The sequence below is a fragment of the Microtus pennsylvanicus genome, chromosome X (assembly GCF_037038515.1).
Source record: "Microtus pennsylvanicus isolate mMicPen1 chromosome X, mMicPen1.hap1, whole genome shotgun sequence".
NCBI lineage: Eukaryota > Metazoa > Chordata > Mammalia > Rodentia > Cricetidae > Microtus > Microtus pennsylvanicus.
Genome location: NC_134601.1, coordinates 134431066 through 134443507, shown reverse-complemented (window position 1 = coordinate 134443507; position 12442 = coordinate 134431066). Strand labels below are relative to the sequence as shown.

At 40.9% G+C, this 12442-nt stretch overlaps 1 protein-coding gene across 2 annotated transcripts in view; it reads right to left on the bottom strand.

The window, feature by feature from the left end:
- Sytl5 (synaptotagmin like 5) overlaps nt 1–12442 on the bottom strand; it is a 382433-nt gene that overhangs the window by 261693 nt on the left and 108298 nt on the right. The gene's annotated exons all lie outside the window — the stretch shown is intronic.

The following is a 12442-nucleotide window of genomic DNA, read 5'->3' as shown; positions in this document are numbered from 1 at the left end:
GAAGAGATTAGCGTTTAAATCTGTGGGCTGTGTCAAGAACTCCATAACTGATGCTGGTAGATGTCATCTAACTCCCGGAGGGCCTCGAAAGAACAAAAAGGCAGAGACAGTGCAAACTTGTTCTTTCTGACATGAGACATTCACTTTTTCCCCCTTAGCCATCAACATTCCTAAATTTGGGGCTCAGAGATGCAGACTAGGGACTTAATGCCATCTCCCTCACCCTTCCCCTTTCCAGACCCAATTACATGGTCAGCTTTCCTGAGTACCGAGCTTGCAGATTGAGGACCTTTTTGGCCCCTATGTTTGAGATAACAAATTTAAATAGCAAATCTATTTCTGAGATACCATGTCTGCACAGCCAGTCCTTGCACAAAAGGGATGTTTCTGTGCTGAGGGCAAATTTTCTGTACCAATTTAATTTTGTTTTATATGACTACTTTTCCTGTTCCAGAATAAGCCCATTTGCCCTATTCTGGAATAGGAAAAACAGTCATATAAAACAAAATTAAATTGGTACAGAAAACTTCAGAAAGTTTATAGAAACATAATTTGAAAGAGAAAACAAATTCGTTTGAAGTATCTTCAAGATTGACTCAGAGTTCACGAGCTAATGTATAAGATTTTCAAAAAGGGAGACTTTAGAGCCACATTTTTATACTGGATCCTGAACTCAACTGGAGAATTTGACTTGATCTAGAAAATAAAGAAAGTTTTGTTTCAGCTTGAGTCTGGTTTAATAAAATATGCTACAGGACCAGTCTTCAGGTGTATCCATTTTTTGTGTTGATGAACATATTAGCAAAAACTTGGTGGCTTAAAAATCATGCATATTTATATGCATACAGCTCTGCATGTCAGAATATGCAAGCTCACTTTCGTTTCTTCTTAGTAATGTACTCTCAAGAAGTTATGTACATTTATATAGTTTAATCATATTCACCCCCATTATCCTCTTATTCTCTTCTTTCTCCTAGTGAATTTCTCCATCTTATCATCTACTCCTATTTTCATGTCTTTTATTTGACTCATCAAATTTTACTAAGGTTTCTTAATGGCTATTTACCGAAACACAGGCAACTTGACCAGTGACTATACCACTGAGGAAAGAAAAAAAAACAACTGTTTACTGTCAATCACCACTGAGGAAAAATGAACTCCCCCCACCAACAACTGTTAACTGTCAGTACCTGCTCCTGGTTCCATGATGGAGTGTTGAGTGTTGATAGGCTCCATCTCATTCAGAACCTGGACGGGTAACCACAGCTGCCAAGCAGATGTTATATATCTGAACAAAATAACTTCCACTAAACTATAATTATATAATAGTAGAAATAAATTATTCTTACATCATCATGCGCTATATTGTTCCCTTTAACCTGAAAGGAAAGGTCTGGGCATTTAATCACAGGACTTGATGACTGAGCCAGGAAAACTGCCCCAAGTCTAAGGCCAGCCTGAAAAGCAAAGTTAGTACAAGACTAGCTAGGGCTACAGAGCAAGGCCTTATCACAAAAATAAACTAAAAATAGATATCAACAAAGAAAAGAAAAATAGTTTGTAGTATTTATTTAACTATTTCTTGTATTCAGCACTTTAAGCAACAGATAAGCAAGTTACAGTCTCTTTTCAAGCTTCCATGGCCTTATCATAAATGTTCCAATACCCCAACAATTTTATTTGTATCTTTCTTCAAGTCATCTTAAATTTGGAGACTTAAATACTTTGAAATTTATTTTATACTTAAGATGTTCTTTTTCAAAAACTTTTGGAAAGTTACACATATTTATTCTGTCACTTTGCGATAAGCAAGATCTTTTTTTTATAAATTTATTTATTTATTAAAGATTTCTGTCTCTTCCCCGCCACCGCCTCCCATTTCCCTCCCCCTCCCCCAATTAAGTCCCCCCCAGCCCGAAAAGCAATCAGGGTTCCCTGTCCTGTGGGAGGTCCAAGGAACCCCACCTCCATCCACGTCTAGTAAGTTGAGCATCCAAACTGCCTAGGCTCCCACAAAGCCAGTGCATGCAGTAGGATCAGAAACCCATTGCCATTGTTCTTGAGTTCTCATTAGTCTTCATTGTCCGCTATGTTCAGAGAGTCCGGTTTTATCCCAGGCTTTTCCAGACCCAGGCCAGCTGGCCTTGGTGAGTTCCCAGTAGAACATCCCCATTGTCTCAGTGGGTGGGTGCACCCCTCGTGGTCCCGACTTCTTTGCTCATGAACTCTGAGTCAATCTTGAAGATACTTCAAACGAATTTGGAAGGATCTCCCTTGCTCTTGGATTGGGAGGATCAACATAGTAAAAATGGCAATTCTACCAAAGGCAATTTATAGATTCAATGCAATCCCCATCAAGATCCCATCAAAATTCTTCACAGATCTGGAGAAGACAATAATCAACTTTATTTGGAAGAACAAAAAACCCAGGATAGCCAAAACAATCTTATACAACAAAGGATTGTCTGGAGGCATTACCATCCCTGACTTCAAACTCTACTACAGAGCTACAGTATTGAAAACAGCTTGGTATTGGCATAAAAACGGAGAAGTCGACCAATGGAATCGAATAGAAGACCCTGACATTAACCCTCAAACCTATGAACACCTGATTTTCGATAAAGGAGCTAAAAGTATACAATGGAAAAAGGAGAGCATCTTCAACAAATTGTGCTGGCAAAACTGGATGTCAACCTATAGAAGAATGAAAATAGATCCATATCTATCACCATGCACAAAACTCAAGTCCAAATGGATTAAAGACCTCAATATCAGTCCGAACACACTGAACCTGATAGAAGAGAAAGTGGGAAGTACTCTACAACACATAGGCACAGGAGACCACTTCTTATGTATAACCCCAGCTGCACAGACATTAAGGACCTCATTGAATAAATGGGACCTCCTGAGACTGAGAAGCTTCTGTAAAGCAAAGGACACTGTCGCTAAGACACAAAGGCAACCCACTAACTGGGAGAAGATCTTCACCAACCCCGCAACTGACAAAGGTCTGATCTCCAAAATATATAAAGATCTCAGGAAACTAGACCGCAAAAGGCTAACCAACCCAATTATAAAATGGGGCATTGAGCTGAACAGAGAATTCTCAACAGAAGAACTTCAAATGACCAAAAGACACTTAAGGTCATGCTCAACTTCCTTAGCGATCAGGGAAATGCAAATCAAGACAACTTTAAGATACCATCTTACACCTGTCAGAATGGCTAAAATCAAAAACACCAATGATAGCCTTTGCTGGAGAGGTTGTGGAGAAAGGGGTACCCTCATCCATTGCTGGTGGGAATGCAAACTTGTGCAACCACTTTGGAAAGCAGTGTTTCGGTTTCTCAGGAAATTCGGGATCAACCTACCCCTGGATCCAGCAATACCACTCTTGGGAATATACCCAAGAGAGGCCCTATCATACAACAAAAGTATATGCTCTACGATGTTCATAGCAGCATTGTTTGTGATAGCCAGAACCTGGAAACAACCTAGATGCCCTTCAATGGAAGAATGGATGAAGAAAGTATGGAATATATACACACTAGAGTACTACTCAGCAATAAAAAACAAGGACTTCTTGAATTTTGCATGCAAATGGATGGAAATAGAAAACACTATCCTGAGTGAGAAAAGCCAGACCCAAAAAGAGGAACATGGGATGTACTCACTCATATTTGGTTTCTAGCCATAAACCAAGGACATTGAGCCTATAATTAGTGATACTAGAGAAGCTAAATAAGGAGAACCCAAAGAAAAACATATAGGCATCCTCCTGAATATTAACCTTCATCAGGTGATGAAAGGAGACAGAGACAGAGACCCACATTGGAGCACCGGACTGAAATCTCAAGGTCCAAATCAGGAGCAGAAGGAGAGAGAGCATGAGCAAGGAACTCAGGACCGCAAGGGGTGCACCCACACACTGAGATAAGCAAGATCTTATGAAAAAGATTTCTCTGTTATACTATTAGTCATGAGATACATGCAAAACGATATTCAGGCAAGAGATTCTCCCCAACAGTAACATTTTCCTAAATCAAAATAGCTTCTAAGTGTATTCTAAATACTTATTGTTATATATACAGTTAAGTGAGGCTCTCCCTTTCGTCAAAGAAGCTTCTGTTTTACAGAAGACATTACATTATAGAAAGTCACAACTAGTCAAAATGCAGAGAATAAGTGAGCATGAGATTCCCAGTTCCAGTTGGTACATCTACAAAGCATGCTCTACATCTAAATCTCAGGGAACATCTCAGAAGAAGGTTGAGGAGGATTTTAAGAGCCAGGAACCACTACCCCTGCTGGGAGACAGTGTCTTCTACACGTAGCATCTGTGAAATCTCAATAATATCGTTGCTTAAACAGGATGCACATTATGATAACACCAGTCAACATATCAATGTGGATGAAGAAATTTCTCAAGGCACCATTCCTGGTTTAAAAAAACTACATTAAAAAAATGCCTGCAAAGAAGGAGAATGCATTTTTCCCAGAGAAAAGGCTCCAATCCCAAATGACCAGCACTGACCACACATTTACACAATTGGACTAAGGTTTTATGTGGGTGGGTGGTGGTGGATGGATGTTCCAGAAGAGCCTATGCATTCAAGTGGGGCTTGGGAGGGGCTGGATGAGGAAGAGGGAGGGATGAAAATTATGCAAGTACAGTGTACTTACTCATTTATGACATTCTCAAAAAAATGTCTTTTTCTAAAGACAGGTTTTTGCTGTCATAGAAGCTTGCCTGAAAATCACTATGTAGATCAGACTGGCCTTAAACCCATAGACATCTACCTACCTCTACCTTTTGAGTTCTGCGATTAAAGTTCCAGTTCAAAAAAATAAATAAATAAAATTTAATTTAAAAAGTGGTCCTCAAGGCCTGCCATGGATATATTTGTATATTAATTAATTTTATTTATAGATTATGCATAACAATTATACATGTTTCAAGAAACATCATGCTATTTTTATATAATATATCACTTGGTGCTTAAATTAGGGCACAGCAAATATTAAAAGGTATTTTATAAAGTGTGTCATTTAATGGAAAGGAGCTAGATAATTGGGAGTCCTAAATATTTTTATTTTAGTATTGTTCCGGCAGTACTTTCCTTGCTGACAGTAATAGCAACACTCTAGTGTCATGGTTTCAGTTATTATTTCTTTGTTTATCTAGGGATTGAACCTAAGGTTCGATCATGCTATACCACAGAGCCATATCCCCAACCCTCAGTTACTATTTTTAAATGTTTAATTGTAACCTGTATTCATTTGTCCCTAGTATCTTACAGAAGTTTCCAAGTAAGGAAACACATCAAACTTATCTTGGCTATTGATTAAAATACAGATGCTCAGGACGTGCTCTATGCTTATAAGAAAATCGAGTAAATTGTGTTTACAAATATTTTAATCACCACCCTTAATGGTTTTATACTTTTATTTGGCATAACATGGAAAGATTATTTGACCTTAAGTTGCATTATTCTTGCTATGCAACCATATAAAATGCTTGCTTATAGAATAACAGGCAGAGATGACAGAACCATATAAGACCTGCGGTTCAGTTGCTGCAAGGAAAATGCTAGCTTTCTCTTTTTGGGAGGCCTAAACTCATCTTCAGATTTTGTCTTCATTAACTGTCTTAAATTCCAGAAAAAAAAAGATAACTCAGTTACTTCAGAGAATAGGATCTTGCAACAGGGAAGTTCGGTCATGCCCTTACTTAACTACCTTTAGGAATTTGTCATTAGTGACAGTCAACTACCTAGAACAGCTTAACTGAGAAGTTAGACACAATAACTGAGAAAACAAATCCAAAGATCTAGTTTCTAAGCCCATTCATTTTCTCCTAACCTGTCACAATAGTTAATTTGTTTTATTTTATAGGAACCCACAATTATGACACCTTGGATCTTTTAGAGAGACTTAAAGAAGTCTCTCTTTTAAAGAGATGTTGGATATTTAAGAGCCTGAACCTTTAAAATGTTGAGATTTTTAAAAATATGGTAGGACTTTTAAGGTGATAATGTGTTTTATATTATGATATTAATTTCACCATGACATCTTGGGGCACAGAACTACATGAATTTGTTAAATACAAGTCATTTTGTCAGTGATTATTAGTTCAGTTTTATATTACAACAGTAATGATGAGCTCAAGCTGTGTGAAATGCCACAAACAAACACATATGAGGGAGTCATCACTGGAACACCATACAACCAAGTAAGAGTCGTAGGAAGTAGGATCTATCTTTCATTGGGCATCAAGTAATCATTTTTATCTAAATATAACTACATACATTCTCAGGCAGTTTGATATCACTAGCAGTCAGAAACTGTGATTTCTTTTTTGACCAGATAAAAATGTCTATATTTTTATATACCTGTATATTTTATATACCAAGTGATGTTCCTTTTAAAGCATCATGCCATCTTAATAATCACAACTGATGCCTAAACTAGAAATTTACCTATCACTTTGTAATTTTTACACTAGGAAATAAGACATTGAATGTTATTATTATAAGAACCCATTTGTTAAAATCCTATTTTGAAAATATTAAAGGCCCTTTCTGAAAATTGTTCCTTCCCTTGGCAGCATCCTTCAGGAAACTGGCAAGGATCAGCAGACCTGGGCTTTCAAAATACTTCTGTTCCCAAAGGCAACTCATCATATGAGGTCATTTTATTTCTCAAGTCTTGTGTTTCTGCCCAAACCAAGCAACTGTCACCCTCCAAGATCCTCCTATCAAATCTTATTTTTTTTACTGCTGTTGTTTGCTTAGTTGGTTGTTGTGGTGATTTGAATAAGAAGGGTTTCTATAGTCTCATAGATTTGAATGCTTGATCCCCAGGGAGTGGCACTATTTGAAAGGATTATAAGGTGTGGCCTTATTGGAGGAAGTGTATCACTGATGATGGATTTTGAGGTTTCAAAAGCCCATTCCAAGCCCATAATCTCTCTCTTGGCCATCTGATCAGGATGTACCTCTCAGCTACTTCTCTGCACCATTTATCCCTGTGTGCTGCTATGCTTCCTGTCATGATGACAATGGAATAAACCTCTGAAACTATAAGCAAGACTCCAATTAAATGCTTTATTTGATAAGAGTTGCCTTGGTCATGGGCTTTGAGGTTTCAAAAGCCCATGCCAAGCCTGGAGTCTTAATCATAGGCCAGCATAAGAGGATGTAGCTCTCACTTACTGCTCCAGAACCATTTCTGCCCCTGTACTACCATGCTGATAAAGGACTGAACCTCTGAAACTGCAAGCAAGACCCCAATTAACTGTTTTTTTTTTTTGATGAAAGTTGCCTTGGTCATGGTGTCTCTTCACAGCCATAGAACACTCAGAGTTGTTTTTCATTTGATTGGTTGGTTTTGTTTTTTGAAGCATTTTTTTCTTTTTATTTATTTATTTATTATTGAGAAAAGGAAAAAAAAGTATCCGCCTCCTCCCAGCCTCCCATTTCCCTCCCCCTCTTCCCACCCTTCTCCTCCTCCCCCTACTCCTCTCCCCCTCCCTCTCCAGTCCAAAGAGCAGTCAGGGTTCCCTGCCCTGTGGAAAGTCCAAGGTCTGCCCCCCTCCGTCCATGTCTAGGAAGGTGAACCTCCAAACTGACTAGGCTCCAACAAAGCCAGAACATGAAGTAGGGTCAAAACCCCGTGCCATTGTCCTTGGCTTCTCATCAGCCCTCATTGTTCGCCATATTGAGAGAGTCCAGTTTTATCCCATGCTTTTTCAGTCACAGTCCAGCTGGCCTTGGTGAGCTCCCAATAGATCAGCCCCATTGTCTCAGTGGGTGGGTGCACCCCTTGTGGTCCTGACTTCCTTGCTCATGTTCTCCCTCCTTCCACTCCTCATTGGGACCTTGGGAGCTCAGTCCAGTGCTCCAGTGTGGGTCTCTGTCTCTATCTCCATCCATCACCAGATGAAGGTTCTATGGTGATACTGAAGCATATTTTTATGAAGTTCAGCCTTCCCCCAAGTATGTTATGTAGCTTAGGCTTCTGTGAACTAGTTATTGTCCTGACTTAACTTCCATGTGCCATCGTTATAGATATGTGACTCCATTTCTGGCTATAAAAGTCCCCATGATCTATCACAGTCCCAGCATTGTTTAAAAGTCCAGTCTTTTCCTGAGTCTCAGAGTAATCTCTAACTGTAGCCCCTTATAAAACCAAATTGTAAATTACATACTTTTTCTGGCTAGAAATGGAATCACATACCTATAATGAACATCAGTTCCTAAAATGATATTGTGTGCTAATATGAGCCATGTCAGATTTTGATTCTGGCCTACCATGACACTGATGTGATCACAGACCTGACAGAAGTTTATTGGGAAACATGAAGACTACAGTGTAAACCTATTTCTGGGATTTAATTATACCCTTCCCCAACAGGGCACTAATAGGTGCTGGTTTGCCTCAAAGTATCCAAGCTACAGGGAATCCATCCTCACCCTTTCCTTTTCACTTCACATAAATGCATAGAGACTATAATTGGGTGAACTCATGACTTCCTAAGGGCATCAGTGCTCACACTGCCTTATTACCTCCCTTGGGAGTCGGATTCCTTGTGCTTGTAGAATGGGCATTTGATAGGGACTTCATTAGGCTTTTACTGTGTTCCCCATGGACTCCATGTTTCCTATAAAGCCTGTAGGCACGACTCAACACAATGTTTAAATGGAGAACAGTATCCCCGTTGATCCTTGACTTTACAACAGCTTTGCCAGCCATGACTGAATCCAACCCAACCTCCAAGCTCATACCTAGAAAAGGAAACTAACTCTTTGATGTGGGATTCTGAAATAAGTGTAGTTTTCATCTACAGACCTTAAACTACTGCATTAACTATAAAATCTACCCAGAGCCACTCGCTCGTCTATCTACTGCAACTTCCCCTGTACTAAGCCATTTCCTTTGTGATGCTATCCTGTGACATAGCCACAGTTACAGGATAGTGGTTTCCCAACAGACTGCTTTAGACTACTATAAGCCTCGGGAATAAGCCAAATAAATGATTTTTCAGTATCAGGCAGCTGTTTAACAAACCTAGTTAGTACTCCAAACCTGAGAACTTGGCTGGCTTCACACAAAGAACATTATTTGAGAAAGGGTATCTGAGTATAATAACTAATTCCATGCCATTCTCACTGAAGGCCCCAGTTAGAGCTGCCTGAATGCAGGTCTTAAGCCAGTTAGCAGTTATATAGAGTCATTATTTAGCTTACCAGTGCACACAGAAGCACATATTCCACACAGCCTCTTAGCACCATATGTACTAGTACTTGTGTACATCCTCTCTTTTAAAATGAGAGAGAAATTTTCCAAAGAAAAATATAGATCATAGCTTCTATTTTGCATGTTTCTTTCTAGTTTCACTGTTATCCCTCTGTGTTCTGCAAAATACCCCCTGTAGGGCAAAAGGGCCAGCCAAAGAAAACACATTGGCCCTGAAACCAGAGAGCCAAAAAGTAGCACACTTTGATCCTGAAACCAGAGCCAAAGAAACACACTCTGTCCCTGATGAATTCAGCACAAAAACCAACCAATGCCTGGGCACAAAAACCAGCCAATCTTTGAGCTTGTCCAAACTCAGGGATTGAAATCTGGCGAATTCCCACCCTGAAAATCTTCACCCTAGGAAAAAAAAAAGCCATCCCTTAAGAAGCCCTATATAAGTCCCGAGCATGCTCAGTTTGCTACTGCCTTTTTCCACCCCAGCAGAGGCAGCCACCCTCCTGGATTCTTCCCTCCTAATAAATCTCTTGAATGAGGTTTGGGTGAAGACCTTTCCGTGGACCAGACAGGGAGCCTGGGTGGAGTGGAGCAGAGCGAAGCAAAGCTGTAACATTTTCGTTGAAGAAACCTTCCGCTACTAGAATGGGAGTTGTTACTTTCGGGAAACCCTCCACTCTCTGGACCAGGACTGTAAGCAGCTGTGCTTACGAGGACTTTGTGGTTCTCCTTGAAGCCTGACTGCCAGGATCCCTTTCCATCCAAGCTGTAACGCTTATACCCCTGATCCTTGAGGTTCGCATCTTCTCCATGACCTCCCCCACCCACTGCCATCACCGGCTGTCCTGAAGCACTCCCACCCATGAATGAAGCCTTGCCCACCAAAGTCTGTTTTCCCCAACCCCGGTCCAGATAGCAGCACCGCGCCGGTAATCCCAAAGCCTTCTCTGCTCACAGCTCACCAGGATAGCTTCTCTGTCGTCTCCCTCAGCCACTTCATCACATCAAGGCCACTGTTCACACAAGCCCCATTAGAACCCCCCCCATCACAGTTTAAGTGTCCCATGCTGACCACAGTTTCTCTTCCAACCCCACACCCCACTCCATCCCACATCCTAAACCCGGCATTTTTGTGTGTTCCATGGTCACCTCTAGCTCAAAATGATGGACGGAAAAGAAATCAGAACCACTGGTAATGGTTTAGACAGTTTTAATAACATGTCTAACTTACCCCCCAGTTAGGGGGACATTGGGGCGATTTGAGGCTCAAGTTTTGAGCCTCCAATCTCTGAGACTTAGTTATCAGTTCTCGTCGGGTTTTGATGGCTCAGCGACCGAAGATTTGCTGTCAGTTTTGAAGATTTTACGAAGATGTTTGTTGTTTTCAACAGCCCAGGATACGTGCTCTGGAGTTATGCGCTTCCTGCCGCTAGCTTGGGCCTCCTTGCCGGACACGTCAAGCACATCAGCTGTCAGGTACTCTAGTACGCCAGCAAGGAAAACTGGTGCAGAAGCACTCAAACGCTGAGAGAAGTTTCCTTCTCAAAGAAAGCGCTCAATTCTGCTCACCGGGAAATTCAGTGGAGCTCTTGCGGAGCGGGAGATGTGACACTTCTGCCGGTTGTCTTCCATTGTGCCCCTTTGAAGACTCGAGTACCGGTGTGAAGAGTTGCATTCAGCTCCGGATCTTTTCTGGCCTGGGTCTCTCAACACATCGGCTTTTATACCTACCAAGTGCTCATCCCTGCTCCTCATTGGTCAGGAGGGACTTTGTCACAACAAACTTTGTTATGTCATTAGTGCCCACTGGACTCTGGTCCTCCTCCTCCAGTCTAGAAGTGTCCATGTTAGGAAACTGCTCACATTTCTGAGTACATCCCCTTTTGGGAGGAAATTGTTCTAATTTATTTCAACAGTACAGCAAATGTTAATTTTCAACTTAAAACTGTCCATCCCACTTTAGTATGCCATTGCATCTTCTAAGATTCTACCATTGCCTTTGACATTTTGCACATCCTTGTGTGAACCGTTGGGCACTGACAGATCTGTCACAGTTTGAACATGAAATGCCCCCCCCCCAGGTGGATGAGTAACATCAGGGAATCCATCAGTATACTTAGACTTTGTTCAGGGATTAGAAAGCTATCTGATGTGTGAAATCTGGGTTCTGGACCATGGCTTTGGATTATTATAGAAGTAAATCTAGCCCTCTGAGACAGTTTCAGGGCAGTATTGCAGAAGAAAGGCCTTAATTGGGAGGAAGACACAGTAGGTGGATTAAAGATGCTGGACGGACAGTTCTATGTGATCAAGTGGTCACCTTTTATTAGATTTTGTTTAGTACCTGAGGTGGAATTTGAGGTTAGACTTGTTGATTCCCTTTTGGCAAGTCCTTTACACAATAGGCCTGGGAAGGGATATAAGTTCAAAGAAAGAGACCTTATAGCTTCAACTCTACAATTCAATTACAGGACAAGTATAAGCAAATCAACCAGTATTCTCATAGAGTATAACTTTCTCGGTTGACTTGAGATAAAATAGACAAATAGAAATATCTGGCAAGCGTCATTCTCTTCTGTCTTCTGCCAAAAGTGATTGATTTCGATAAATTGCAGGCTCTCTAGAGAGGCGCATCCTGAAAACAGTTGCTTAACAATTCTACCTCTTCCAAAATGTCTATTTCCATCTGACTTCACCTTCCCTCCACCATCATGTGAATGCTCATGTCTACAGTACGGAAGCCTTGCCCAACACCCATTTTCTTCTGATCCGAGACCTTCACTCCCTTGAAAGACTTCCAAGTAGATTTTCTGATCATCAGCAGTGTCTCCTAAATTACCATACCAAAAATCCAACTTGCCAGTGAGGCTCCAGCCAACTTCCAAGTTTCTCTGAGGTTTCTTTAGTACTCAGAGTCAATGGGGGAACTTCTGTGCCCTCCCCTCCACCCAATTTCTCCCGTCACTCAGTTCCTCCCCTCTACCCAAGCCAACCCCAGGGAGAAGTGCTCACTATACTCACTCTAAATCACCCATTCAAACACCCATTACTAACCACAACTTCCATCCTCCACCCTCTCCTAGTATCTTATGAAAACCCCTAACTCAGAACGGCAAATTAAGAGTCAGAACAACTAGCTTCCATTTAAACATTTTATTAGTATTCAAGGACACCAGGGGAGCCTCCT